General features: G+C 44.9%; 1 long non-coding RNA gene and 1 pseudogene across 2 annotated transcripts in view; one reads left to right on the top strand and one right to left on the bottom strand.

The window, feature by feature from the left end:
• Positions 1-4,602: 4,602 nt before the first annotated feature.
• LOC147577042 (uncharacterized) overlaps positions 4,603-27,982 on the bottom strand; it is a 41,407-nt gene continuing 18,027 nt past the window's right edge. Inside the window, exons 2-3 of one of the 2 annotated variants that reach the window (XR_015255926.1) lie at positions 24,057-24,262; positions 4,603-5,053 (exon numbers count right to left, since the gene is read on the bottom strand). This is a non-coding gene — a long non-coding RNA (uncharacterized LOC147577042). Of the gene's footprint in view, positions 5,054-17,599; positions 18,136-24,056; positions 24,263-27,982 lie in introns of those variants that run through there. The other variant, XR_015255925.1, reaches the window with a different exon arrangement.
• On the top strand, positions 22,883-23,315 carry LOC147577043 (small ribosomal subunit protein eS12 pseudogene; annotated as a pseudogene).

Below are 27,982 nucleotides of genomic sequence, written 5' to 3'. Positions count from 1 at the left end.
TTCTAAATCAGTAGGATATCCTGTATCATTGTTACTTGGGCCCCGTATCTAACGGCATAGTGGTATAAGCAGTATTTTTATTTACAAGAGGGTTTTCTATTGATACGGTTACTGTAACATGGACGGATGTTTCTGGCTTTAGCCAGGAGACAGAGACGCTGAGTCCCTTTGAGGGTCCCCTGGGGTTTTCTCTCCTTCGGTTATTGGTGACTTATCTGTTAGTGGGATTTGGCTTTATAAAGGGGTTAGTATTTACAGTAAATGGATTGCTGGGTTGACAGGTGTTTCTTTTTTCTTTAGGCCTATTTACATTAAAAGATTGGTTGTTTCTATTTCTCTGCCACTGTAAGCAGTTTCTGGGGTTTCTACTGGGTTTGTCTTTTCATAATTTGTTTCGCAAGGTGGTGTCCTAAATGGTAGCACCTTGTGGCCTCAGGTCTGTGTGGTCTAAGGTGATTGGCACGGTCTATGTACATTCGGTGGAGGCCTGTTATCTTTATGTACACAAATGGAATCTTGACTTATTTCCTCAGCTGTTCTCATCAGTCACTTCTATGTTTCTATGGCCTGTAAATACAGTACAGAAGACTGCAGTACATTTAGACTGCCTTTTAAAAACTGTTCCGTCCCTTCTGCAGGTAGCGGTGAATGTGTCTGTCTCCGTCATAATAGTTAATAGTCCTAATTTCATTATTATATTACTACTCCTCCTGGTGTTTTCCATGGAGATCTTTTAAGGTATGATATGTGAAGTGTAGGCCATCGTCCTGTCCACTTTGTTGCTATTGGTCAAGTGAAACCCTTTGAAATTAGTATTATTTTCTCCTGATGATCTAAGGTGTTAAGTTTTAACATCAGCGGTAAGGGGCCCGAGATGTACAGTTTCTGCTTCTGGAGGATCAAATTCTCTCCTCCTCTGGTCCATAAATCTCACAGGCTTGGGGTTTCTGTGTCCAGATCAGTTTGCTGGAATTCTGTTCAAATTTCCTGTCACTTCTGGGCTGGTGTAAGTTCTCACTTTGGGGACTGACCAGATACGGTTTTATCTACAGGCATACCTGAGAGGTAGCGTGGGTTCCGTTCCATACCACTGCAATGAAGCAAATATCACAGTAAAGGTGGTCAAAAGAATCTATGGCTTCCCAGTGCATGTAACACATTTGTTGACGCTATATTGCGGCCTATGCAATAGCAGGATTTCCAAAGAAACAGTCTACATACCTTTACTGCCAAAAAACAAGAAAAATGCTGCAGAGCATCTGAGTTCCCAGTGAGTCACAATCTTTTCGCTGGTGGAGGATCCCGTCTCAGTGCTGATGGCTGCTGACTGATCGGGGTGGTGCTCCCCGAAGGCCGGGGAGGCTGTGGCAATTTCTTAAACTAAGACAACAGGGGAATGTGCCACGACCTTCCACAAATGACTTCTCCATAGCACGGGACGCTGCTTGATAGCATTTCACCCACAATTTTGAACTCCTTTCAAAATTGGAGGCAATCCCCCCAAACCCTGTCACTGCTTTATCAACCAAGCCTCTGTGATAGTCTCAATCCCTTGCTGTCATTTCAACAGTGTTCACGGCATCTCTTCACCAGGACAGGATCCCATCTCAAGAAACCGCTTTCTTGGCTCATCCATCAGAAGCAACGCCTCATCGGCTCAAGTTTTATCATGAGATTGCAGGCAGGAAGTCAGTCCTGTCTTCAGGCTCCATTTCTTTCTTCTTGTTCTTTTTCTTTTTTTGTAATTTACATCCATGTTAGTCAGCGTATAGTGCAAGAATGATTTCACGAGTAGAATCCAATGATTCATCCCCTACCTATAACACCCAGTGCTCATCCCAACAAGTGTCCTCCTCTTTTCTTTTTTATTAAAAAAATTTTTTAATGTTTATTTATTCTTTTTTTTTAATTTTTTTTAATGTTTATTTATTTTTGAGACAGAGAGAGACAGAGCATGAATGGGGGAGGGGCGGAGAGAGAGGGAGACGCAGAACTAGAAGCAGGCTCCAGGCTCTGAGCCATCAGCCCAGAGCCCGACGCAGGGCTCGAACTCACGGAGTGTGAGATTGTGACCTGAGCTGAAGTCGGACGCTTAACCGACTGAGCCACCCAGGCGCCCCAATGTTTATTTATTCTTGAGAGAGAGACAGAGTGTGAGTTGAGGAGAGGCAGAGAGAGACAGAGGGAGACACAGAATCCGAAGCAGGCTCCAGGCTCCAAGCTGTCAGCACAGAGCCTGATGTGGGACGTGAACTCACAAACCGCAAGATCATCACCTGAGCCGAAGTCGGATGCTTAACCCACTGAGCCACCTATGTGCCCTACCAACAAGTGTCTTCCTTAATGCCCCTTGCCCATTTAGCCCATACCCCCACCAAAAACCCCTCCAGCAACCCTCAGTTTATTCTCTGTATTTAAGAGTCTTTTATGTTTTGTCCCCCTCCCTGTTTTTATATGATTTTTGCTTCCTTTCCCTTAATGTTCATCTGTTTTGTATCTTAAATTCCACGTATGAGTGAAGTCATATGATATTTTCTTTCTCAGACTGGCTAATTTCGCTTAGCATTATACACTCTAGTTCCATCCATGCTATTGTAAATGGCAAGATTTCATTCTTTTTGGTTGCCGAGTAACACTCCATTGTATATATATATACCCCATCTTCTTTATCCATTCATCCATCGATGGACATTTGGGTTCTTTCCATACTTTGGCTGTTGTGGATAGTGCTGCTATCAACATGGGGGTGCATGTGTCCCTTCGAAACAGCACACCTGGATCCCGTGGATAAATGCCTAGGAGTGCAATTGCTGGGCCGTAGGGTAGTTCTATGTTTAGTTGTTTGAGGAACCTCCATCCTGTTTTCCAGAGTGGCTGCACCAGCTTGCATTCCCACCAGCAGTGCAAGAGGGTTCCTCTCAGGCTCCAGTTCTAATTCTAGTTCTTTTGCTGTTTCCACCACATCTGCAGTCATGTCCTCCGCTGAAGTCTTGAATTCCTCAAAGTCACCCCTGAGGGTTAGAATCAACTTCTTACAAGCTCTTTGTTAATGTTGATATTTTGACCTCTTCCCACGAATCACAAATGTTCTTAATGGCATTAAAAAAAAAAAAAATGGTGAATCCTGGGGCACCTGGCTGGCTCAGTCTGTAGAGCACGTGACTCCTGATCTCAGGGTCATGAGTTCAAGCCCCATGTTGGGCCTAGAGCTTACTTTAAAACAAAACAAAACAACAACAAAAAAACGGTGAATCCTTTCCAGTTTACTTTACCCTGGTCCATCAGAGGAATTACCACGGCGGCTCTGGCAAGCTACAACATGTATTACTTTTTTTTTTTTTTTTAATTTCTTTAATGTTTATTTATTATTGAGAGATGGAGAGAGACAGAGCATGAGCAGGGGAGGGGCAGAGAGAGGAGGAGACACAGAATCTGAAGCAGGTTCCAGGCTCTGAGCTGTCAGCACAGAGCCCGACACGGGGCTCGAACTCACAAACCGCGAGATCATGACCTGAGCCAAAGTCGGACGCTCAACCGACTGAGCCACCCAGGCACCCAAACATGTATTACTTAAATAAGAAAACTTGAAAGTCAGAATTACTCCTTTTTCCATGGCCTGCAGAAGGGATGTTGTGTTAGCTAGCAGGCAAGAAAAAAATTAAAATCTCTTGCTATGCCTCCATCAGAACTCTTGGGTGACCAGGTACACTGTCAAGGAGCATTATGAAATAAATCCTCCCTGCAGAGCAGTTCTCAACAGTACGCTTCAAATCTTCAACCAATCAGATTGTACACAGATGTACTGTCATCTAGGCTTTGTTGCCCCATTTCTATAGCACAGGCAGTGTGGTTGAGCATAATTCTCCAGGGCCGTAGAATTTTCTGGATGGTGAGCGGGCACTGCCTTCCGCTTACAGTCACCAGCTGCATTAGCCCCTAACAGGAGAGTCGGCGCGTCCTCTGAGGCTGTGAAGCCCAGCCCTGCCTGCTAGATCTCTGGGTCCCTTGCTACAGCTCCACATCAGCACCCGCTGCTTCCCTCCTTGCACTCTGAGGTTATGGACTCCACTCCCTTCCTTAAACCTCATGGACCTTCCTTTTCTGGCGGCAGACTTCTCTTCTGCAGCTTCCTCACCTCTCTCAGCCTTCCTAGAATCGAAGAGAGTTGAAGCCTTGCTCCGGATGAGGCTTTGGCTTAAGGGAAGGTTGTGGCTGCTTTGATATTTTGTCCAGACCACTAGCAATTTCTCTCCGTATCAGCAATTCGGCTGTCTCACTTTCTTAGCATGTGTGTTCACTGGAATAGCACTTTTAATTTGTCTCAAGAACTTTTCCCTTGCAGTCGTGGCTTGGCTAGCCAGTGCAAGAGGCCTAGCTTTTGTTCATTCTCAGCTTTTGAGATGCCTTCCTCACTAAGCTTAATCATTTCTAGCTTTTGAGTTCAAGTGAGAGACCGCAACTCTTCCTCTTACTTGAACACTTAGAGGCCACTGTAGGGTTATTAATTGGCCTCATTTCCAAACTGTTGTGACTGGAGGAATAGGAGACCTGAGGGGCGAGAGAGAGAGAGAGAGAGAGAGAGGGAAATGAGGAGTGGCTGGCTGATGGAGCGGTCACGACACACACATTTATTAAGTTCACCTTCTTATATTCTGGTCCCCAGAACAATTAAAATAGTAACATCAAATATCACTGATCACAGATCACCGTAACAGATATAGTAACAACAGAAAAGATTGTAATATCGTGAGAATTACTAAAATGTGACACAGAGACACAAAGTGAGCAAACGTTTTGGGGAAAAAGCATTGATACACTTGGTTAGGCAACATTGCCACAAATTTTCAATCTATAAAAAATGCAATGTTGGGGAGCCTGGGTGGCTCAGTCGGTTGAGCGTCCGACTCCTGAGCTCAGGTCGTGATCGCACAGTCCGTGAGTTCGAGCCCCGCGTCGGGCTCTGTGCTGACAGCTCAGAGCCTGGAGCCTGCTTTGGGTTCTGTGTCTCCCTCTCTCTCTGCTCCTCCCCTGCTCATGCTCTGTCTCTCTCTGTCTCCAAAATAAATAAAAACATGAAAAAATAATTTTTTAATGCAATGTCTGCCAAGCACAATAAAGCAACGAGCAATACAATGAGGTATGCCTATAGTTACATTTAGTTCCATGTTCCATTTTTTGATTAATTTTGTGAAGTGTGTAAGGTCCGTGTCTAGACATATTTTTCTGCAATACCCTGCTGTTCCAGCACCATTTATGGAGGAGACACTCTTTCCTCTATTGTATTGTCTTTCCTCCTTTGTCAAAGATCAACTGACTATGTGGGTCATTTTCTGGGCTCTCTATTCTGTTCCACTGATCTGTTCTTTCACCAATACCGTACCGTCTTGATCACTGTAGACTTACATTAAGTCTTGAAGTTGTTGGGTAGTGTCTGTATTCTAACGTCATTCTTCCCCTTTAATATTGAGTGGGCTATTCTGGATCTTTTGTCCTCCGTGTAAATTTAAGGATCACTTTGTTGATATCCACATAATAACTTGCTGGGATGTAACTGAGATTTGTTTCTTCTCTAAGTGTATTAGCTTGGATTTCCTCTCTAAGTCAGTCATCATTGCTTATCCACTTTCCATCTTCCAAAATGTTGTTGACATCTCTCATGATGACGTTGAAAAGTATGATGATGGGGGACATCTTTGCCTCATTCCTGATCATAGTAAGGAAACTCTGAGTTTCTCACCATTTAAGTATAACAACATTTGTACATTTCTTGCAGATGCTCTTAAATTGAGCAAGTTCCCCTCTATTCCTAGATTGCTGAGTTTTTATCATAATTGATGTGGAATTTTATCAAATGTTTTTCCTGCATCTATTGCCCAGAAACAGGGCAAGTGTCGGAAGAGACTAGGTCACAGTTGGTCGTAATCGGGGATACAAGACATATGCCCATTCCAAACCCTAACCTACAGAAATATGTACATTGTACCTGAAGATAAAGCTTAAGAGTCTGGACTGCCTTGCTCAGATGGGGCCTCTCTAGCTTCTGGGGTGTCCTTCACTAAGAGACACCTGGGAACCTTGATGACTGGTTAGCACAGGAATTCATCAGGTAGCCGGCAAAATGATTCTACTGTTGCTAGTTTAAAGCTAACGCCTCTGAAAGGTTTGGGGGTTGTGCTCTCTCTCCCCTGGAGGCTAGGCAGGCAGATGAGGACCAGTCTGAACTCCACGGGTCTGTCGTGTCCTGGTTACCTAAGGTTGGCTGATGGGGTACATTCTTCACATGTGTGCATCAATAGTTCAGGGTAGGGGCACCTGGCTGGCTCAGGCCATACAGCATGTAACTCCTGATCTCAGGGTCACGAGTTCAAACCCCATGCTGGGCAGAGAGCTTTAAAAAAAATTTTTTAGGGGCGCCTGGGTGGCGCAGTCGGTTAAGCGTCCGACTTCAGCCAGGTCACGATCTCGCGGTCCGTGAGTTCGAGCCCCGCGTCAGGCTCTGGGCTGATGGCTCAGAGCCTAGAGCCTGGAGCCTGTTTCCGATTCTGTGTCTCCCTCTCTCTCTGACCCTCCCCCGTTCATGCTCTGTCTCTCTGTCCCAAAAATAAATAAACGTTGAAAAAAAAAATTTTTTTTAAATAAAAAAAAATTTTTTTTAATAGTTTTAAATTTTTTCATTTTATTTTAGAGAGGGGGGTGGGAGGGAGAGAGAGAGAGCGCGAGAGAGAGAGAGAATGAGTCCCAAGCAGGCTCCATACTCAGTGCAGAGCCTGATGCAGGGCTCAATCCCATGACTCCAGTATCATGACCTGAGCCAAGATCAAGAATCAGACGTTCAACTGATTGAGCCACCCAGGCACCCCTAAAATTTTTTTTAAAAAAGAAAAAAAAAGGGGTGCCTGGGTGGCTCAGTCGGTCCAGTGTCCGACTTCGGCTCAGGTCATGATCTCACAGTCCGTGGGTTCGAGCCCCACGACGGGCTCTGTACCAACAGCTCAGAGCCTGGAGCCTGCTTTGGATTCTGTGTCTCCCTCTTTCTCTGACCCTCCCCCGTTCATGCTCTCTCTCTCTCTGTCTCAAAAATAAATAAATGTTAAAAAAAAAAAAATTTTTTTTTAAAAGAAAAAAAAAATAGTTCAGGGTGGCCACGACCTCTTACAGTGAAAGTCTCAGTAGAAGCCAGGTCATGCGAGCAGGCTGTTGACAGTACAAAGAACCTGCCAATTTCAAGCCCAAACCCCCACACACGTGCCTGTTCCCCATGAAGGCACAGCTGGAAGAAACTGCTGCCTTGCTAAGATGAAGCTGGGCTGGCTAACTCGGGTATCCTTCACCAAGAGACACTTGGGAGCCTTGATTGCTGGAGAAGCCACAGACCTCATTAGGAAGCCACTCCAAATACGGACTGTTGCCAGTTTAAAGCTTCTGCCTTGAGGTGCCTGGTTCACTCAGTCAGTTGAGCATCCGACTTCGGCTCAGGTCATGATCTCGCAGTTCGTGAGTTCGAGCCCCGAGTCGGCCTCTGTGCTGACAGCTCAGAGCCTGAAACCTGCTTCGGATTCTGTGTCTCCTTCTTTCTCTGCCCCTCCCCCACTCACACTCTGTCTCTGTCTCTGTCTGTGTCTGTGTGTCTCTCTCTCTCTCTCAAAAATAAATAAATATTTTTTAATTAAATAAATAAATACAGCTTCTGCCTTAAAAAGCTTTTTCTGGAGTTGGGCTCCCTCCCGGGTGGAGGCTGTGCAGTTGGTGGGAACCAGCCTGAGCTCCAGAGGCCTGGAGTGCCCATGCTGCCAAGGGTGGCTGATGTATATTGTGTAACCATGAGCCACTTGGATTGGTTCAGCAAGGGACCTGAAACAGGGTCAGTGCTGAGAGAACCAGACACAGGAGTGGTGTATTGTGGGTCCACGGAATCTGGATAATTCCAAGCCCTAACCTCCACAAACGCCTACGTGGGGGCCGATGGCAGGGCACCCTAGAATATGCCACGATGGCATATTATTTTGAATTAAAGTTACTTACACAGTCAATGCAAGAATACCCTCTGCCCCCCTTTTCTCTAGAAAGCAGGAAATGAATCTCCCCTGTGAAACGTACCCTTCCTGTACCAAGAGGTAAAGACACATCCTTATTTCCAGAGATAGAGCACTCAGAGCTGAGAAGGCTAGATAAACAAACCTTATCACTTTTACTAATTTATTATCCCAGCCCAAACCCAGTTTAGATTCCCTTTCTTTTTTGCGAGAGAGAAAGAGAGAGCATGCACGTGCATGAGCAAGTGAGCATGAGTCGGGGAGGGGCGGAGGGAGTGAGAGAGGATCCTAGGCAGGATCCATGGCTAGCGTGGAGCCCGACACAGGGCTCAGTCTCACTACTGTGTGATCACGGCCTGAGCCAAAAATCAAGAGTTGGAGGCTTAACCTACCGAGCCACCAGGCCCCCCTAGATTCCCTTATTTTTTTTCATGCTTATTTATTTTTGAGGGGGGTGAAGGGGCAGAGAGAGGGAGACAGAGGATCCAAAGCAGGCGCTGCACATGTGGGGCCCTGTGCTGATGGTACAGAGCCTGATGTGGGGCTCAATCTCATGAACTGGGAGACCATGACCCGACCCAAAGTCAAATGCTTAACTGACTAAGCCATCCAGGCACCTCCCTTGATTCCCTTACTAATTGAGCTCTTGAACGTAAGTTTTCTTTGTCCTGTTAATTACTCACAGTTCTATTGGTTCTTTGTCTAAAAGTAGCAATTTTGCCTGCCTTGGTCATTTCTTTAGGTCTCAATTTTAATATTGAGCTTCTGTGCACAGGTACTTAAAATGTTTTTTTTTCTCCTCTTAATTTGTTTTATGTCAATTTGATTCATAGATCAGCTAGAAGGATCTAGAAGAGTAGAGAAAAATTTTCTTCCCCAACAGATGGCATAGTCAGCAGCATGAATTTAACACTGCTGTAGCTGAGAGACCCAGGACATCTGACAAAAGCCAGCAGAAGGTGAGAATCCTTATCGTGTCAGCCTCCGAGATGTCAGCCTGAGGGTCTAATGGGGCAAGATTGGTGAGAGACTTTTCCCCCCTCAATTTCTGAATTTAGATTAGTAGGAAAAAATAATTGCATAACTAGTTCCTTGGGCTTAGTGACTCTGGTAAGTTTGGGAGAATACTCTTGGTTTAACTTAACCCATTCCCGCCCAGCAATGGTCACCATTTTTCTTTGTTTTTGTCTTTTGTGTATTTGTCATGAAAAGGAACTACCAGAGGGGGAAAACATAGGCATGTGACCTACAAACCTGATGTTCAAGCTGGCTTCACACACAGGTGCATTTACAGTTCTCATCAGAGTAGCATCTGTTTAGGTAAACATTGCAGTGGGTCCTCTATGTGAAAATCAGATGAGGTATTTCCTTTCATCTTGTTTCATGTCCTAAAAGCTTGGCTTTGTGACCAGTGAAAATATTCCCTCTTGTCTCTACCATCTGTGGGGGGTATTTAGTGGGGTGCACTTAGTGGGATGCACCTTAGTGGCCTGTCAATAGACTAGGGTTCCAAGATGTGCAGTTAAACACAGTACTGTCTTTGCCTGGCTGTGCCAACTCTCAGGGGAGTCTGTCATAAGAGGTCCCAGCCCATAAGGCACCTTTGTCACTTCAGCATTTGTTGCTTGTTAGTACTGGAAAGTCCCATTCCAGTAGCACCTGCTCAGTGACACATATTAGCAGGTCTGTGACTGGAGGTGTCTCACATTTTCATGGGCGACCAGAGACACCATTTTCAATGCATCATCCTTACTGCCTTCATAATGAAGACCTTCGTTATCTTTTTTTTTAGGTTTATTTATTTATTTTTGCAAGAGATGAGCAGGGGAGGGAGAGAGATTTGCAAGCATGAGCAGGGGAGGGGCAGAGAGAGAGAGGGAGAGAGACAGAATCCCAAGCAGGCTCCGTGCTGTCGGCACAGAGCCTGACATGGGGCTCAAACCCGTAAACTGTGAGATCATGACTGAGTCAAAATCAAGAGTTGGATGCTTAATGGACTGGGCCACCCAGGTGCCCCAAAGGCCTTCATTTTTGTATGCTCTTTGGGGGAGTAAACTTTTGGATCATGAGGGTTGCATCCCCTATGCCCTCTCCAGAGACACCTCTTGCAGCAATGGTCTAAGTCTGGAAATTTGCATCTGGGCATTCCCATAAAAAAAAAGCTTATTACTTTGAGTCACTAATGAGATTAATAAGGTCCTACTTGTCAATGGCCAGATGATGGATCCTTTAAATTGGTTATATTATTTGTAGAAAGATCTCAATTGTCATATTAGCATAACAGGGGTTTTTTAATGTTTATTTATTTATTTTGAAAGAGAGAGAGTGTGTGAGCAGGAGATAGGCAAAGAGAAAGGGAGAGAGAGAATCCCAAGCAGGCTCAACCAGAGTTGAAGAGTACAATAACTAAAATGAAAAATACATTAGAGGGAATCAGCAGCAGATGAAAGGATGCAGAAAAGTAGATCAACAATCTGGAAGACAGGGTAATGGAAAGTATCAAGGTACACAGCCAAAAATAATAAATAATCATTTTTAAATGAGACAACATCAAGTATGTTGACATTTGTAATTATAGGGGTCCCAGAAGGAGAAAAAAGAGACAAAGGGACAGAAAACTTACTTGAAGAAATAATAGCTGAAAACTTCCCTAACCTGCAGAAGGAAACAGACATCCAGGTCCAGGAAGCACAGAGAACCCCAAACAAGATGAATCCAAGGAGGACCACACCACAACACGTAATAATTAAAATGTCGAAGATTCGAGATAGGGGATCTTTAAAGCAGCCAAAGAAAAGCAGCTACTTATGTACAAGAAAAACCCCATAAAGCTATTAGCTCATTTTTAGGCCAGATTTTAGGCCAAATTAGCTAATTTGGAGGCCAGAAATGAGTGGCATGATATATTCAATGTGCGGAATGGGGTGGGGGAGGGAGCGCCTGGTTGGCTCAGTTGGTAGAGCCTGCAACTCTTGATCTTGGGGTCATGAGTTTGAGCCCCATGTTGGGCATAGAGCCTACTTGAAAAAAAAAAAAAAAAGATAAGACAAAGTGCTGAACGGGAAAACAAAAATAGAACCAAGAATAATCTTCTTGGCAAGGTTATTCAGAATTGAGAGGTTTTTTTTTTTATTTTTTGAGAGAGAGAGAACAGGTGGGGGGGGGGTACAGAAAGAGAGGGAGAGTGAAGACCCAAAGCGGGTTCTGCGCTGATGGCACAGACCCCCGACGCAGGGCTCAAACTCACAAGCCATGAGATCACGACCTGAGCCGAAGTCAGAAGTTTAAGCAACTGAGCCACCCACACACCTCAAAATTATTCAGAATTGAAAGGGAGGACTGCCGGGGTGGCTCAGTGTGGGGAGTGTGTGACTCTTGATCTCAGTGTCATGAGTTTGAGCCCCACGTTGGGAGTAGAGGTTACTTAAAATAAACTTAAAAAAAAAAAAAAAAAAGAATTGAAGGAAAGAGTTTCCCAGACAAGTAAATGTTAGAGTTCATCACCACTAAACCAGCCTTACAAGAAATGTCAGAGAGAGTTTTTTTTTAAGAGGGAAAGGCCATAATTAGAAGAAAATTGTGAAATGAAAAAAAATTGCATGAGTAAAAGCAAACAGTTAAGTAGTAGATCAAAAACATACAAAACTAATAATAAGGATAAAAAGACAAAAGTAGTAAAATCAGTTATGTCTAAAATATTAGGGGATTCTCAAAATAATATAAAACATGACATCATAAACATAAAACATGGAAGGGGCAGTAAAAATGTAGTGGTTTCAGAATGTGTTTGAATGTAAGCAACCGTCAACTTAATTTAGCCTGCTATATAGTGAGGATGTTATATATAAACTTCAAGGGAACACAAGTCAAAAACCCATAGTGGATACACAAAAAAATAAAGAGAAAGGAATCTGAGCATAACACTAGAGAACGTCATCAATCACAAGGGAAGAAACAGAGGAGAACGACAAAACCAACCAGGAAAAAAATTACCAAAATGGCAATAAGTACATACCTATCGATAGTCACTTTCAACACGAATGGTCTAAATGTTCCAATGAAGAACAGAGGGTAACCGAATGGATTAAAAAATAAAAACCAAGGCCCATCTGTACGATGCTTATAAGAGACTCACTTCAGACGTAAAGACACATACCGACTGAAAGTAAGGGGACAGAAAAAGACAGTCCATGGAAATGGAAGTAAAAAAAAAAAAAAAAAAGCCAGAGTAGCAGTATTTCTATCAGACAGAATAGACTTGGAGATAAAGACTGTAACAAGAGATGAAGAGGGGCAGTACCTAATGACAAAGGGGTCAATCCAACATGAGGATGTAACAATTTAAGTATCAATGTACCAAATACAGGAGCGTGTAATTACATAAATTTGTAACAAATATTAACAGGCATACAGGGAGAGATCGACATTAACACAATAATAGTAGGGGCTTTAACACCCCACTCACATCAGTGGATAGATCATGCAGACAGAAAATCAATGAGGACACCCTGAATGACACATGAGACCAGATGGACCCACGTGATATATATAGAACCATCCAAACAAAATAGCTTAATACACATTTTCTTCGCCCTGGAGATGTGCAGGCGATTCTCGCCTGACACGAGGTGCACAGGTCTGGAGGGTCCTAGCTCCCTGGCCAGACTAATGGAATACATACTGTGCATATACAAGCTGCACAGGTCAGGGCGGCCAGGATCCTGGAACAGGACCGTGTATCTTGAGGCCAGCTAATGGAGGGGGCTGTTAGGGGTACCTGGCTTCATGCCTTAAGCTACCCACATGTGTATATTCCCCTGCAGACATAGCTGGAGGAGCCTGGACTGCCTTTTAAGGCTGGGCAGGAGAGATACTCAAGTACCCTCTAGTAACAGAGACATCTGGGAGCCTCGATGCCTGGGGAAGCTTGGGAGCGGGAGTCCAAGTGGGGACTGACGATCACCACTTAAAGCTGATGCCTCAGAAATATTCTCTGGGTGGGAGCACCCACCTCCCCAGAAGCTAGGTGGTTCTGGAGGACTGTCTGAGCCCCAGATGCCTGGAGGGCCCTGAGAGCCCAAGGCTAGTTGGGCATGCACGTGACCGGGCATGCATGGTGGCAGGGTGGGCCAAGCATCTGAAGTAGGGCAGCTACAGGGAGAGGCTTGGTTACAGAATGGGCTATTGGGCCCACAACTGAGCACCTGCCTGATTCAGGCCATCAGCCACACAAATGCACATATTCCCTCTGAAGAGAAAGCTGGAGAAATCTCAGCTGTCTTGCTAGGGCTGGGAGTGGGGGGGCCTTGCACAGAATGGTCCCATCTGTCCAGTTCCAAGCCCTAACGTGCACAAATGAGCACAGGTATTGGCTTTTCCTCCATCCCTGTTTTTACTCAAGTCGCCTAGGATCACATTCCCAAATAAATGACTTACACAGAAGTTTTAATGACAAAGCCTGACTTCAGGGGAATCAGGCTGAGATACCCAGCGTCTATAAAAATTCTTTCGCTTCAGATTATAGAATCAGCTAAGGAGTTAAGATTTATTCCAGATTTGTGAAGACTCCCGTCAGAATTCCTTCTCCCGCATGTACACATCCTGCCAAGCCCGCCCACCCCAAATCCCACTCCACCATCGTTTCTTGCAACGTCTTGGTTGAGACCACTCCGGGCAGTAAGCCACAGTCACTTCTCTCTGCAGAAAGCCCCACGCGGACACGGATGGCACGTGGCAAAGGCATCTTACTAAAGCGTGGCTGAGGCAAAGAGTTTCTGTGATGGAAGAGGCTTTTCACCCTGAATAATCTCAGGTACAAGCCGGGCCTAAAAAACTTCGGTTTGGAAAGCCCCTTGAACCATGAGCTTGTACACGACTCAAGGCAGACACCTAAAGTATCTGGCAAACCCACTGCTCTTTAGCACTTAATCTTTTGTGTCCATATTCCCGGTGACAATTATAATTATAGTTGTATTTATAACCACGCACGAAGTGGATGTGTGGTTTCTTGACCAAATAACTTGTGATCATTGGACTTCCGGCCAATTGTTAACGGGTGGTTTTCCATCTATTTATTTTTTGAGGTTTATTTATTTATTTATTTTGAGAGACAGAGAGAGCACACACGTGAGGAAGGGGCAGGGAGGAGAGGGAGAGAGAGAATCCCAAGCAGGCTCTGCATCACCAGTGCAGAGCCTGACGCGGGGCTCGCACTCAGTAACCGTGAGACCGCGACCGGAGCCGAAATCAGGAGTCAGGCGCTTAACCGACCGAGCCGCCCAGGCGCCCCAATGGATCGTTTCTGAAGCAGGATAAATTCATGGCTGTCATGCAGATAGACTAGAATAGGTCAGAGATGATGGTGAACTCATCGACAAGTCGGACGACTAAGACATTACGGGTGGTTCAAATTCAAAGATCCACACACATATCAATAATGCTGAGATGGACTTACGGTGCAAAGTTGGAAAAACTCGAACAGAAAGGGAATTCTGCGGTATTTCCACGTCTCAAAATGTATCTGCGTGTGTGTGGACAAGAGCCATTGGCACTGTTCCCAGCCATCTACAATTCACAGACACAAAAGAGCTCAAGGACAATGAAAAGCACAGACACTTCACAGAATTGGATAACCCAGAAGGGGGTTTAGATCCCACCTGCCTGTTTTTCCATTGAATGCGCCCAGTAATCATTTTGCTCTGGTTCAACCGTCTTTCACATTTCTCCCTACATTGTCCGCTTTAACCCCCTTATTTCACAGATAAAGAAAAGGAGGCCTAGGTGAAAACAGCAGCTGTTATCGGCCACAAAGAAGGGCAACCGCATCGGAGGGTCTGGGACATTTGCTTCTCCGGGACTATGCTGAACCTGTCCTTTTTTGGGTTTTTTTTAATGTTTATTTATTTATGAGAGAGAGAGAGAGAGTGAGCATGAATGGGGGAGGGTAAAAGACAGGGAGAGAGAATCTGAAGCAGGCTTCGCACTGTCAGCGCAGAGCCCAACACAGGGCTCAGTCCCACGAACAGTGAGATCGTGACCTGAGCCCAAGTAGGACAGTTAACCGACTGAGCCACCCAGGCGCCTCTGGACGTGTCCTTCTGGCCGTTACTTCTCAATCTTCCTGCATTGCCTTTGTTGTTTTATTTCCACGGTTCCTTTAATTGACCTGTTGCTTTTCATTTCCTAATATCATCACTGGGCCAACTTTGTTCTTGCCCTGGGTCAACGTGACAGGCTAGTTTGCCTAGTGACTTCACATACCTGACCTCAGCCACTGTCATTTTATTTGCCAAACTTTGAATAAAGCAGAGCCTTATGTTGTTCCTGCGTCGTGGGTACCAATGGCTATCTACACATAAACCTGAGGTTTGCGATCAGAAGACAAGAATTGCTTTGAATCCCACAAACCAAAAGTAGATGAACCTTAAGTATCTTTTCATTAGCTTGCTGGTTTCTCAGTTTCAGTTTTCTCTCAAAAGAGCTAAAGAGAGGGGAGCCTGGGTGGCTCAGTCGGTTAAGCGTCCGACTTCAGCTCAGGTCATGACCTCACAGTTCGTGGGTTTGAGCCCCGTGTCAGGCTCTATGCTGTCATAACAGCTCAGAGCCTGGAGCATGCTTCAGATTCTGTGTCTCCCTTTCTCTCTGTTCCTCCCTGACTTGCACACACTCTCTAACAATAAACAAACGTTAAAAAAAAATTTTTAAAGGGGCATCTGGGTGGTTCAGTCGGTTGAGCATCTGACTTTGGCTCAGGTCGTCATCTCACAGTTCTTGGGTTTGAGCCTCATGTCGGGCTCTGTGCTGACAGCTGCTTCACATTCTGGTTCTCCCTCTCTCTCTCTCTCTCTCTCTCTCTCTATCCCTCCCTGGCTCATGTGTGTGCTCTCTCTCTCTCAAAAACAAATAAAAACATTTAAAAAGTTAAAAAAAGAAGTCTGCCTTTCCAGAGTGTACAGTTCAAACAGGGGTCTTGATATATACCGTGGGCTGAAAATGCCTTGAGTCAAGAATGACAGGGACATGAAACAAACAGGAAATCAGACGGCAAGGCTTCTCAGTCTGCAAGTGCAATGGGACAAGATGGCGGACCATTGGGTCAGATTTCCCAGCCTATGGTGCACCTGAGCAAGGTCCAGCTGCTTGTAGGGCTTAGGAAACATGGTGACAATCATCCAAGGAAGTTAAAAAGTAACAAGGAACCAGAACATTCAAAGTTACCTACAAGAGAAAGTACCTTGATTCATTTCGGTTGGCGTTGCTTGCTCTAAATAGTATGGCGTTGGCCTCCCTATACTTGCCTAAGGGAAAAGATTTGTGGTCCTGTTGTTCTTTCTTCTGTTTTACTGACAAACGAAAGGGCAAAAGGTAGAAGGCCATCCCAGTTGGCAAAGTTCTGACACTAAACCAGCTGAACTAAGGAGGACACACGAGATTGGTGTGGATGAGTCCAGATAGAAGTAAGTCATAAGGAAAAAAAAAAAAAAAAGTCATATAGTAAACAATACAGAACGAATAAGGGAGGAACAGAGTGAGAGACCACAACCAGTTTCACTAGATGGTTACTTGTTATAAGGCTCTTTAAATTCACATTGAGACTGGATTCACATTGTTTAAACTTGACACTCCAGAGGGAGGTCAGATCAGGCATTCTCAATGGGGTCTTAAAATGCCTACCCTTGGTGTGGTATACGGTAGTTTGGGATAGGGTGCCACCTAGTGGTCGATGGTAAATTTATGTTTTCAAGTTAGGGGTGGGTAGGCAAAGTCAAAGGTCTACACTGGTACTGTCCAATGCATCTGCCGCGAGAGCCACATATGTGGGAAGTATGTAGACAGCTGAGGACCATGCGGGTGTTAGCAGTTTCTGTAGAAATGGACAAAGGTTATGGGAGGCATGTCTTGAGAGTAGAGATCACGAGTGATGATTCTAGGTTTGACCCCGCATCCCTGCAACCAGGCCATTCTTCTGGTCTAAGAATCTGTTGGATGATCCAGATGCCACAGGCACTGAGCCTTATTCTGGGCCCCCAGCTCTTAATTCAGGAATGTTTTGGACCAGCTGTATTGACCTGAGGTCAGAAAGGGTCATGAATGAAGACTATTTGTGCTGAGGGTACTTGAGGAGTGCCCCAGAGCCCTAGTGTATATTGTTTAACCCCAGGTTTAATGAGGGTCACCTGGCCCTGCACATATCCAGGCCGATATATACACACAGGAGGCATGGGCCTAGGAGGGGCAGTGGAGCTTCTGGAAGGCCTAATGTGACCTTGGCTTACCGGCACTTTTCCATTGGCAACCCACCAGCACACGCATCTATCCTCAGATTTTTTAGGTTCTGAAGCTAGCACCTCACTCCATCCCAAAGAATGCTGCTGATCGACGTGCTATTTCCAGACTCAACTCATATCCTTCTGGACCCCCTGGATATGTTTTAAAAAAAAAAAAAAAAAACTGTTGGATTTGCCTAGTGGGATGATTGGCTTTCCTTCATTTGGAACCAACTATTGACATTCACCAATACACCTGACAAGCAGTGGGTGAGAAAATGAGGCCCCAGAACTCATGTGTACGTTGGGCAGAACAGCCTGCTTTGTTGTGGAAGGTTCACGGAACTTCTCAACTATCATTGATTGTGCAGGAACATTGAAGACAGTTACATGACCGGGGCGCCTGGGTGGCTCAGTCGGTTAGGCGTCCGACTTCGGCTGAGGTCACGATCTCACAGCTCGTGAGTTTGAGCCCCGCGTCGGGCTCTGTGCTGACGGCTCAGAGCCTGGAGCCTGCGTCGGATTCTGCGTCTCCCTCTGTCTCTACCCTTCCCCCGCTCGTGCTCTGTCTCTCTCTCAAAAATAAACTTTAAAAAAATTTAATAAAAAAATAAACTCTTTAAAAAAATGAATCATAAGCCTTGCATGGGGTAAGGTTTCATCATCGAACGTGTACATCTATACACAAATGCACTCTAGAGACCCTAAGGTATCATCAGGAACACAGGCTCTTCAAGCTTTTCACTCCTCCATCCCAAGACTTTTGTCTTCATGGTATAAGATGGCTGTTGGAGTTCCGGCCATCACATTGACATTCTGGGCACAAGGATAAATTACTGGGTGAAAAGAGAGAGGGAGAGAGAGAGAAACATGTATCAGTCTTTTAAAGCAGTTTTCCAAAAACTGCCATATGACTTTAACTCCTTGCATCTCATTGGCAAGAACTTAGTCATGTGACTGTATCTAGGTGCATGGGAGACTGGGAAAATGGGAATGTTTGATCCAAGCAGTTTTATGATCAGCTAAAATCAGAAATTATATGACTTTGGAAGATGAAGACAAGTTGGGAGAGGTGGCTAACAGTCTACCTCAGACACATTCACACGTTACACTATTTAAATGGGAGGGAATATGTAGAAATTTAAGAAATTAGGGGCACCTCGGGAGCTCAGTCAGCTAAGTGTCTGATGCTGGATCTCGGCTCAGGTCACGGTCTCAGGGTTCGTGAGTTTGAGCCCCACATTGGGGTCTGTGCTAACAGTGCAGAGCCTGCTTGGGATTCTCTCTCTCCCTCCCTCCCTCTCTCTCTCTGTCCCTCCCCTCTTGCACACACACTCTCTCTCTCTCTCAAAATAAATAAACTTTAAAAATAGAAATATTATTTAAAAAAAAAACAGCTGCATGAAGAAAAAAAAGACAGAAACTGGCTACAAGGGGTGATTGGAAAGGGGTAAAAAGGAAAGAACAGGAATGGAGTAATACAGATTAGGACAGAGTTATACTCCTTCGAGAACATCTTTTTGTTACAGAACGATAGTAATGCTTCACAAGCCCTTCACGTTTTCCCCTCCAAAAAATAAACAAGTTATAATGAGGATGTGGTGGGAATCCAAGACGCAATGCAAACAGTAACGCTTGAACCTGTATTGTAAATAAAACACAAAATCCCACTGAAGGGGGGAGGAAGAAAGGAACCTTGGAAAACAGGATCTTGTCTGCATCATACAAGGTTAAAGACGAAAAAGAACTACATAAATGCTGTCATGTACATAATAAATGGGCTCTTCAAAGGTGGGTTAACAATTCTGACACAACTTTATGTGTACTTTATGAGTAAATAAGTAAGAATATTGTATACAAGGGAGAGCCTGGTTTCCCACCACTGGAAAAAAAAAAGTTACAAATAAGAAACCCTCTAGTTTTGGATTGGAATCAGAAGTATCAGCGTAAAATCATGTGGGTTTTTTTTAACGTTTATTTATTTTTGAGAGAGAGAGAGAGAGAGAGAGAAAACACAAGTGGGGGATGGGCAGAGAGACAGGGAGACAGAGAATCCCAAGCAGGCTCCACACTGACAGCAGACAGCCAGATGTGGGGCTCGAACTCTGAAATTTGTGAGATCATGACCTGAGCCAAAGTCAGGTGCTTAGCCCGCTAAGCCGCTCAGGCACCCCTTAAAATACATATACAGATAGGGTCATACAGATATGTGCGCATGCATGGGTTAGTAGCGATACATGAATTTCCTACATCGTTTTCCATGGAAAGAGCCTAGAAGCAATGAGATCCCAGTAGCAATGAGCACACTTAGCAGCTATCGGTCTCTATACGGCGTTCTTCAGTAAAAGGCCCAGGATTCCTTGGAGAGCGGTTGACTCAAGGTTTGCGGCAGGGAAAAAATAAGATGAATCCGGATTATTTTGCGGTGCCAGAAGTAAGGAAGTGCTGAAAACTGGAAGGGAATTCTCAAGAAGACGCAGGAACCAAACAGAACAAGTTCTGAATGGCCAAAGCTAGAACAATTTGAGCATTAAAATAAGTAAATGATGGTGCTGGATTATAACTCATAACATAACTATTATGAATCTAGAGTGACATAAATAAATGAGAGAAAATTCTTACAGAAAAATCCAGCTGATGGATGTAGAAAGAAGAGGGAAATAGAAAAATCAATAGTAGGCAAGTACCACTGTATTAATTCCTTGCAGACAAGGTGGATGGTAAAAGTAGCAGGCAAAATTTGAGGAGAAAAAGGATATTTAGATAATCTTGCAGTATCTACTCCAAGATAGTTCTGAACAGGAGAGGAAGACAGTATTTTACGTGGAGAAACTTCACAGGTTTAACCAAATGGTCAAGGTTAGCATGTAACAATGTAACAATGTCATAAACTCTAAATATGTTACACTGAGAAGGACAAAAGTCATTTTATGGTCTTCTTGCCCAAACTGTATAACCTCCTTCTAATCATGAGAGAACATCAGACAAGCCCAAATTGATGGATATCTTACAGAATTCGTGACCAACACTCTTTAAAATGTCAAGGTCCTGGAAAATAAGGAAAGATTATGGAATCGTCACAGATTACAAGAATCTGTGGAGAATAACAGCTCAGTGCTCTGTGAAATCCCCAAACAGGAAAAGGACAGCAGTGAAACACTGCTGAAATTCTATTAAGTTCCGTACTTTACACAATAGTATTTCACCAAGTTTAATTTCCTGGTATTAACCACTGTACTTGGGTTATACAAGGTGTTAGATAAGAAACTAAGTGGGAAATACGTGGGAACTTTGAGTTATTTTTGCAACTTTTCCATATAAGCCTAAAACTGGTTAAAAATGAAGTCTTTTTTTAAAGGTACAGTTCTGGGGTGCCTGGCTGGCTCAGTTCATAGAACATGCCACCCTTGACCTTGGGGTTATGAGTTCAAGCCCCACTTTGGGCCTAGACCTTACTTGAAAAATAGACTAGGATAGGCGCCCGAGTGGCTCAGTCAGTTAAGCGTCTAACTCGGTTTCTGCCCAGATCATGATCTCATGGTTCATGGGTTCGGGCCCCGAGTCAGACTCTGTGCTGACAGTGTGGAGCCTGCTTGGGATTCTCTCTCTCTTCTTGTCTCTCTCTCTCCCTCTCTCTCAAAATAAATAAATAAACTTAAAAAAAAAGGATAAAATAAAATAAAAGGTGTGGTCCTGCAAATGTGAGATTTGGTGTAAAAAATAATATATTTTGGTGTGAATAAATTATCATATCTAACAGTTGTTATTAAATATACTTCATACTGTTTTAAAGGGAAGCAGTTTAAAATTATTGCATTGGGGCACCTGGGTGGCTCAGACGGTTAAGCAATGGACTCTTGATTTACCCTTGGGTCATGATCCCAGGGTCCTGAGATCGAGCACTGCATCTGGCTTGAGATTCTCTCTCTCTCTATTCCTCTGCCCCTCTCCCCCATTCATGCTCTCTCTCTCTCTCTCTCTCTCTCAAATAAAAATAAATACATAAATACATAAATTGTTGCATTATGTTTTAATAAGAAATATGTCAAAAGTTCAGCTAAGCTATCCATGCTATCACTGCCTTGGCATTTATTTTGTTTAACCAAGCTGCCTGCAAGGGAGCCTAACTGTCATTAGCCCCCCATACAACCACATGCCCTAGATAACGACCTGAAGAGTCACAAGCCACTATAAGTTCCTGACATGACTTCCTCAACAGCGCTTGTGACCCACAGTCTCTCCTCTCTCCAGAGCCTTCCCCTTGTGCACCCCTTAGATAAGATTCCTTGTGAAGGAGCGCCTGGGGTTGACTCCCACTTCAGCTCAGGTCATGATCTTGCATTGCAGTTGGGTTCGTGCCCCACCGTGGGGATCTGTGCTGACAGCTTGGAGTCTGGAGCCTGCTTCCGATTCTGTCTCCCACTCCCTCTGCCCCTTCCTCCCACTCTCTGTTCTCCCTCCCTCAAAAGTAAACATTAAAAAAAGAGTCATGGGGCTCTTGGTTGGCTCAGTCGGTTGAACGTCCGACTTCGGCTAAGGTCATGATCTCACAGTTCGTAGGTTCAAGTCTGGCTGGCTCTGTGCTGACAGCTCAGAGCTTGGAGCCTACTTCGGATTCTGTGTCTCCCTCTCTCTGCCCCTTCTCTGCTCAGGCTCTGTCTTTCAAAAAGAAATAAATGTTAAGAAAAATTAACATTAAAAAAGATTAAAAAAAAAAAAAAGACTCCCCACGGAGCTTTTGGTGTTTGAGTCGACCAAGAGACCAAGATCCGGCCTTACCCAGGACCCCTGAAGCCTCCCCACCCACGGGCAGAGATAAACGTGTGTGGCCCAGGTCCTGTCGCTCTCTGCCTGCACCCGACCTTGGCCTTCCCAAGTGGCCCCTCGACACGTCCTGTGCAGGTCCCCCGGGCCTTGTGAGTAACAACGTTCCCTATTTCAATTTCTTTCCTGATCTTTTGTCGAACCACAGCTCATCACCTGTGTGTCTGCATTTCTTCAACAAAGGTTAATTTAACAAAGTGATAACTAAAACATACACTGGGCTTCTAGAATAAGGAAACGGAACAAAGAAAGTAGGGGTGTAGTGCACGAAACTGGGGTGGAGGGGAAGACTCGCACAAGCAACGTAAAGACACCGGGGACCCACTCACCAGTAAAGCTGGTGGAAATTATTTTAAATATAAATAACAGGGGCGCCTGAGTGGCTCAGTTGGTTGAGCGTCCGACTTCAGCTCAGGTCACGATCTCGCGGTCCGTGAGTTCGAGCCCCGCGTCAGGCTCTGGGCCGATGGCTCAGAGCCTGGAGCCTGCTTCCAATTCTGTGTCTCCCTCTCTCTCTGCCTCTCCCCCGTTCATGCTCTGTCTCTCTCTGTCTCAAAAATAAATAAACGTTAAAAAAAAAATTTTTTTTTTTTAAAGAAAAAAAATATATATATAAATAACAAAAAACCCATGAAATCGTCTACTTTTTCCCTGCCGCTGCCCTGGAGTTGACCAGCCACGAGCTCACGCTCACGCAAGGTTCGGCTCCACCCTAAACCACAGAAGGCAATTGCTTTGGTGGGGGGCGGGGGGGGGGGGGTGATGGGCGACCCTACTGCTTTGCCAGAGGCACTGAAGACCGCCCTCACCCACCGTGGCCTGGCCCGTGGGGTTGGCACTAGCTGCCAAAGCCTTAGTCAAGCGCCAAACCCGTCTCTGTCCGCTTGCATCCACCTGAGATGAGCCTATGCAGGTCAGGTTGGTGGAGGCCCTTTGTGCCAGACACTAAAATTAGTCTAATTCAGGCTGATGACAAGAAACTAGGGGGATGGGTGGGCCTCTGTAACACTGACAGAGAGGGACGATGTTATGAAGGGTTGGTTGCTGTTGTGGTGGTTAGGGACCAGGGCAAAGAGGCTCAGACAAGGACATTCGCGAGGAATACTTCAAATGCAAGAAAGGAACAAATAAAAAAAACGCAGTTCCTGGGTGGCTCAGCTGGCTGGGCGTGGGCTGGGCATTGGACTCTTGATTTTGCTTCAGATCATGAGCTCCCCATTGATGGGTTCAAGTCCCACATCGGGCTCCAAGCTGACAGTGAGGAGCCTGCTTGGGATTCCCTCTCTCTCTCCCTCTCTTTGTCTGCCCCTCCCCCTCCTCAAAATAAATAAATAAACTTAAAAAAAAAATTGGTGGGGCACCTGGGTGGCTCAGTTGGTTAAGCATCCGGACTACAGCTCAGGTCATGATCTCACGGTCTGTGAGTTTGAGCCCCATGTCGGGCTCTATGTTGACAGCTCAGAGCCCGGAACCTGCTTTGGATTCTGTGTCTCCCTCTCTCTCTGCCCCCCACCCGCTCATGCTCTGTGTCTCTCTCTCTCTCTCTAAAAGAAATAAACATTAAAAAAACTTTTTTTTAATCTCTAGAAATGGTCCCAAGGACATATAGTCTGTGAAGAAACATTTACTAAAAAAACAAAAACAAACAAAAAACTTAATAAATACAAACACTATCGTATTTATAATTTTTTTAAGTAGGCTCCACACCTGGTATGGGGCTTGAACTCAGAACCCTGAGATCAAGGGCCGCATGCTCCACTACTGACTGAGCCAGCCAGGCGCTCCAAGAGTATATGGTATTTAAGGTGAAACCTATATACCCTCTTCCCCCCCACTCACAACTCAGCGAGATGAACACTCAAGACTAGCACAGCCAACAAAGATCACAGGGCTCCCTCGCCCCCCAGCTCCCGGTTGGAGGGCTATTTCCTACCTGGGGCAGGACATCTCCAGTTTCATCTTGTCCCCATCAACCTAACGCTGAGGCTAACCTCCTGTGAGTGTGGCTGAGAAACGAGGGCTCCTTTCTTTGGCCCAGATCCCACACCCAGTACTGAGGCTCTACCTCCGATGTGGCACCACTGAGAATCCATAGGGCTCTGATTGTCCCGCCTCAGCTCACCAGGTGGTGGTTCCATGCTGGAAGAGGCGAGAGAAAACGTGATGTTACTGCCCCCTCTCTACTGAGGGCTCAATTCCTAGGGCAACAGTGTCACTGGGAGGGAAGTGTGCCGCTGTCCCCATCCCCCCTTCAGAGTGAGGGCTCAGAGATTTTGCCTAAGGGAAGAAGCAGGCTGGAAAAAGAGAGCTCTTATTCTCTTCCAAAGGAACTGACTTCATCTGCTACCAATGTGGAGAAGTTCAAGCCTGAGGGTTCTCTGAAAAACAGGGGAGATTGTGGTGAAAGGCAATTGGGGGGAGACTGACACATTTATTGGACACATAGGCAAAGTATAGGCCAGCTGGTTTCCCTGAGAAAACCTGGGAAAGAGAGCTGGGAGGAACCTGCCTGGGATCAGAATAAACTCAAATACTGCACTCAAAAACTATCCAGTCAAAGGAGCCTGAAATTGATTGGTTTAGTCTGGGGAACAATTTTTGCACCAGGTCTGAAAATAATAAGAGTAGCCAGTGGACGCTTAGTGGAGTTTAACAGTGGTGTGGCCCAAGGAAGAGACATCAAAGAAAGCCCCCCCAAGCCCTCCACATCCAGGACAAGTGTGGACAAGCAGGCTTCCCCCAGCCCCAGGGTGACAGTCGAGGCTACCACAGGGAAGGGGGAGGAAGGAGAGGGAACAGACTACACTAAAACAATCCAGCCGGTCACTAAACAAATAAGCAAATAACAACAATAAGCCCTACCGGAAATGTTGCTACAGTATTATCTAAAATGTCCCGGTTAAGCGTCCGACTCTTGGTTTCAGCTCAGGTCATGATCTCATGGTTCATGGGATCGAGCTCCGTGTAGAGGTTCACAGTGACAGCTCGGAGCCTGCTTGGGATTCTCTCTCTCCCTCTCTCTCTGCCCCCTCCCCAGCTTGCACACACACATGCACGCACCTGCTGTCTCTCTCTCTATAAAGAAAGCTTTAAACATTAATGAATTAATTGAAATAAGATGAAATGTCCAGTTTCAGGGTGCCTGGCTGGCTCAGTCAGTAGGGCATGCGACTCTTGATCTCAGGGGCATGTGGGTTCAAGCCCCATGTTGGGTGTAAGGGTTACTTAAATAAATAAATAAACTTAATAACGTCCAGTTTCTGGGGTGCCTAGGTGACTCAGTCGGTTAAGTGTCCAGCTTTGGCTCAGGTCATGGTCTCATGGTTCTTGAGTTTGAGCCCCATGTCGGGCTCTGTGCTGACAGTGCACAGCCTGCTGAGGATTCTCTCTCTCTCCCTCCCTCTGTGCCCCTCACTCACGTGCACCCTGTCTCTCTCTTAAAAAAACAAAAGAAAACATAAAAGTGGGAATTAAAGTGTGTGAAGAGGAAAAAATGTCACTCAAATACCAGCACACTAAATTCAGCAACATATAAAAATTATGCACCATGACCAAGAGAGATTTATCCTAGGAATGCAAGTTTGGTTTAACACCTGAAAAACAATTATTTTAATATATCATGTCACTAAAATGAAAACAGAATTACAGGATCATCTCAATAGACACAAAAAAAGCATTTGATAAAATTTAATACCTTTTAATGAAAAAAAAACAACACTCAACAAACTAGGACCTGAAGGGAACCTGACAAAAGAGTGTCTATAAAAAACTCACAAATGGGACACCTGGGTGGCTCAGTCAGTTAAGTGTCCAACTTCAGCTCAGGTGGTGATCTCATGGTCAGTGAGTTCGAGCCCCACATCGGGCTGCGTGCTGACAGCTCAGAGCCTGGAGCCTGCTTCAGACTCTGTGTCTCCCTTCCTCTCTGCCCTCCCCCGCTCACACTCTCTCTCTCAAAAATAAACATTAAAACTTTTTTTAAAAAACATTCACAAACAGGGGCGCCTGGGTGGCTCAGTTGGTTGAGCGTCCGACTTCGGCTCAACAAACAACATAATATCTAACAGTGAAAGATTGGACGTTTTCCCCCTAAAATCAGGAATACGACAAGGATGTCCACCCTTGCTCTTTCTGTTCAAAGTTACAACAGAAGTTCTAGTAAGGGAAATTAGGCAGGAAAAAAAGGCATCCAGGTTGGAAAGAAGAAGCAAACCTGTGTCTAATCCACAGATGAAGTAAAGGCGGGAGCACACGGCAAACTAGGGGCCAAGTGCAAAGTACCACACACCCTCCACCAGGTGGGGCATGTGTGATATTCCTCAGGCACTCCTGGCTGCCCAAGGACAAAGGAGAGGGAAAGAAAACCAACGGTTAACTTACAGAGCTAACTGTCATGATGGGACCTGAGTCTCCATCACTTTACAAATATCTTTAAAAATTACAAGAAAACGGTAATCTTATCAATACCCTAATCTCCATGAACTCCCTACTGTCTTAATGTTAATGCTTTGCTGGAGGGAAAAACAACCTTAGTTTGGCCATAGCTAGGCCTCCAGGATCCTGTGAGTCTCCTTTAACTTGTGAAAATCTCTTTGGGGCACCTGGGTGGCTCAGTCTGATTTCAGCTCAGGTCATGATCTCACGGTTCGTGAGTTCGAGCCCCGCATCAGGCTCTGTGCGGATAGCTCAGAGCCTGGAGCCTGTTTCAGATTCTGTGTCTCCCTCTCTCTCTCTCTGCCCTTCCCCCGCTTGCACTCTGTCTCTTTCGCTCTCTCTCAAAAATGAATCAGTAATAAACAAAAATTTCTTTTAACCCCTTTAAGAAACTTCCTCTTGGGGTGTCTGGGTGGCTCAGTCGGTTAAGCGTCTGACTTGGTTTCAGGTCAGGATCTCTCAGTTCCTCAGCTGGAGCCTCAGTTCAGGCTCTGTGCTGACAGTCAGAGCCTGAAGCCTGCTTCAGATTCTGTCTCCCTCTTTGTCTGTCCCTCCCCCATGCATGCTCTGTCTCTCAAAAATAAACATTAAAAAAAAGTTTTTTTTTTAATAAAAAAGAAACTTTCTCTCGACTTTACCTCCCCCAGCTCCATGGTATATAATGAGCCACGCTTCACAGCCCCTGTGCAGCTCTTTCTGCCCACGGGTCCTGTCCCCGTGCTTTAATAAAATCACCTTTCTGCACCAAAGAGGTCTTCAAGAATTCTTTCTTAGCCGTCAGCTTCGAACCCCCACCATTCCAAAACCTCATCAATGTGACCTTGTATATAGAAAATCCTAAGGAATTACATGGAAAACTACTTTCAATTTTCATGAAAGTTGCAGAATGCAAGAATTGCAGAATACAAAGGTCAATTTTGGATCAAAATTGTCAATACAAAGTTGCAGAATACAAAAGTCAGTTTTTTCTATATACTTTCAATGAATAATCTAGAAATGAAATTAAGAAAATAATTCCATTTGAAAAAGCATCAAAAAGAATATAATACTTTGAAATACACTTAACAAAACAAGTATAATATTATACTCTGGAAACTACAAAATATTGTTGAAAGGATATCTAAATAAATGGGGGGGGGAATCCCATATTTATGGGTCAGAAGACTTAATATTATAAGGGTAGCAATTCTCCCCAAATTGATCTAAGATTCAATGCAATCTCTATCAGAATAACCAGCTGATATCTTTATGGGAACTTACAAGCTGATTCTAAAATGCATATAGCATTGGGGCACATGCATGGCTCAGTTGGCTAAGCGTCCAACTTCTGCTCAGCTCATGATCTCATGGTTTATGGGTTCGAGTCCTGCATCAGGGTCGGAGCTGAGCCTGCTTGGGATTCTTTCCCTCTCCTCTCTCTCTCTC

The sequence above is a fragment of the Puma concolor genome, chromosome C2 (genome assembly GCF_028749965.1).
Source record: "Puma concolor isolate L17-30 chromosome C2, mPumCon1.1.hap2, whole genome shotgun sequence".
Taxonomy (NCBI): domain Eukaryota; kingdom Metazoa; phylum Chordata; class Mammalia; order Carnivora; family Felidae; genus Puma; species Puma concolor.
This window is presented reverse-complemented; position numbering and strand designations above follow the sequence as displayed.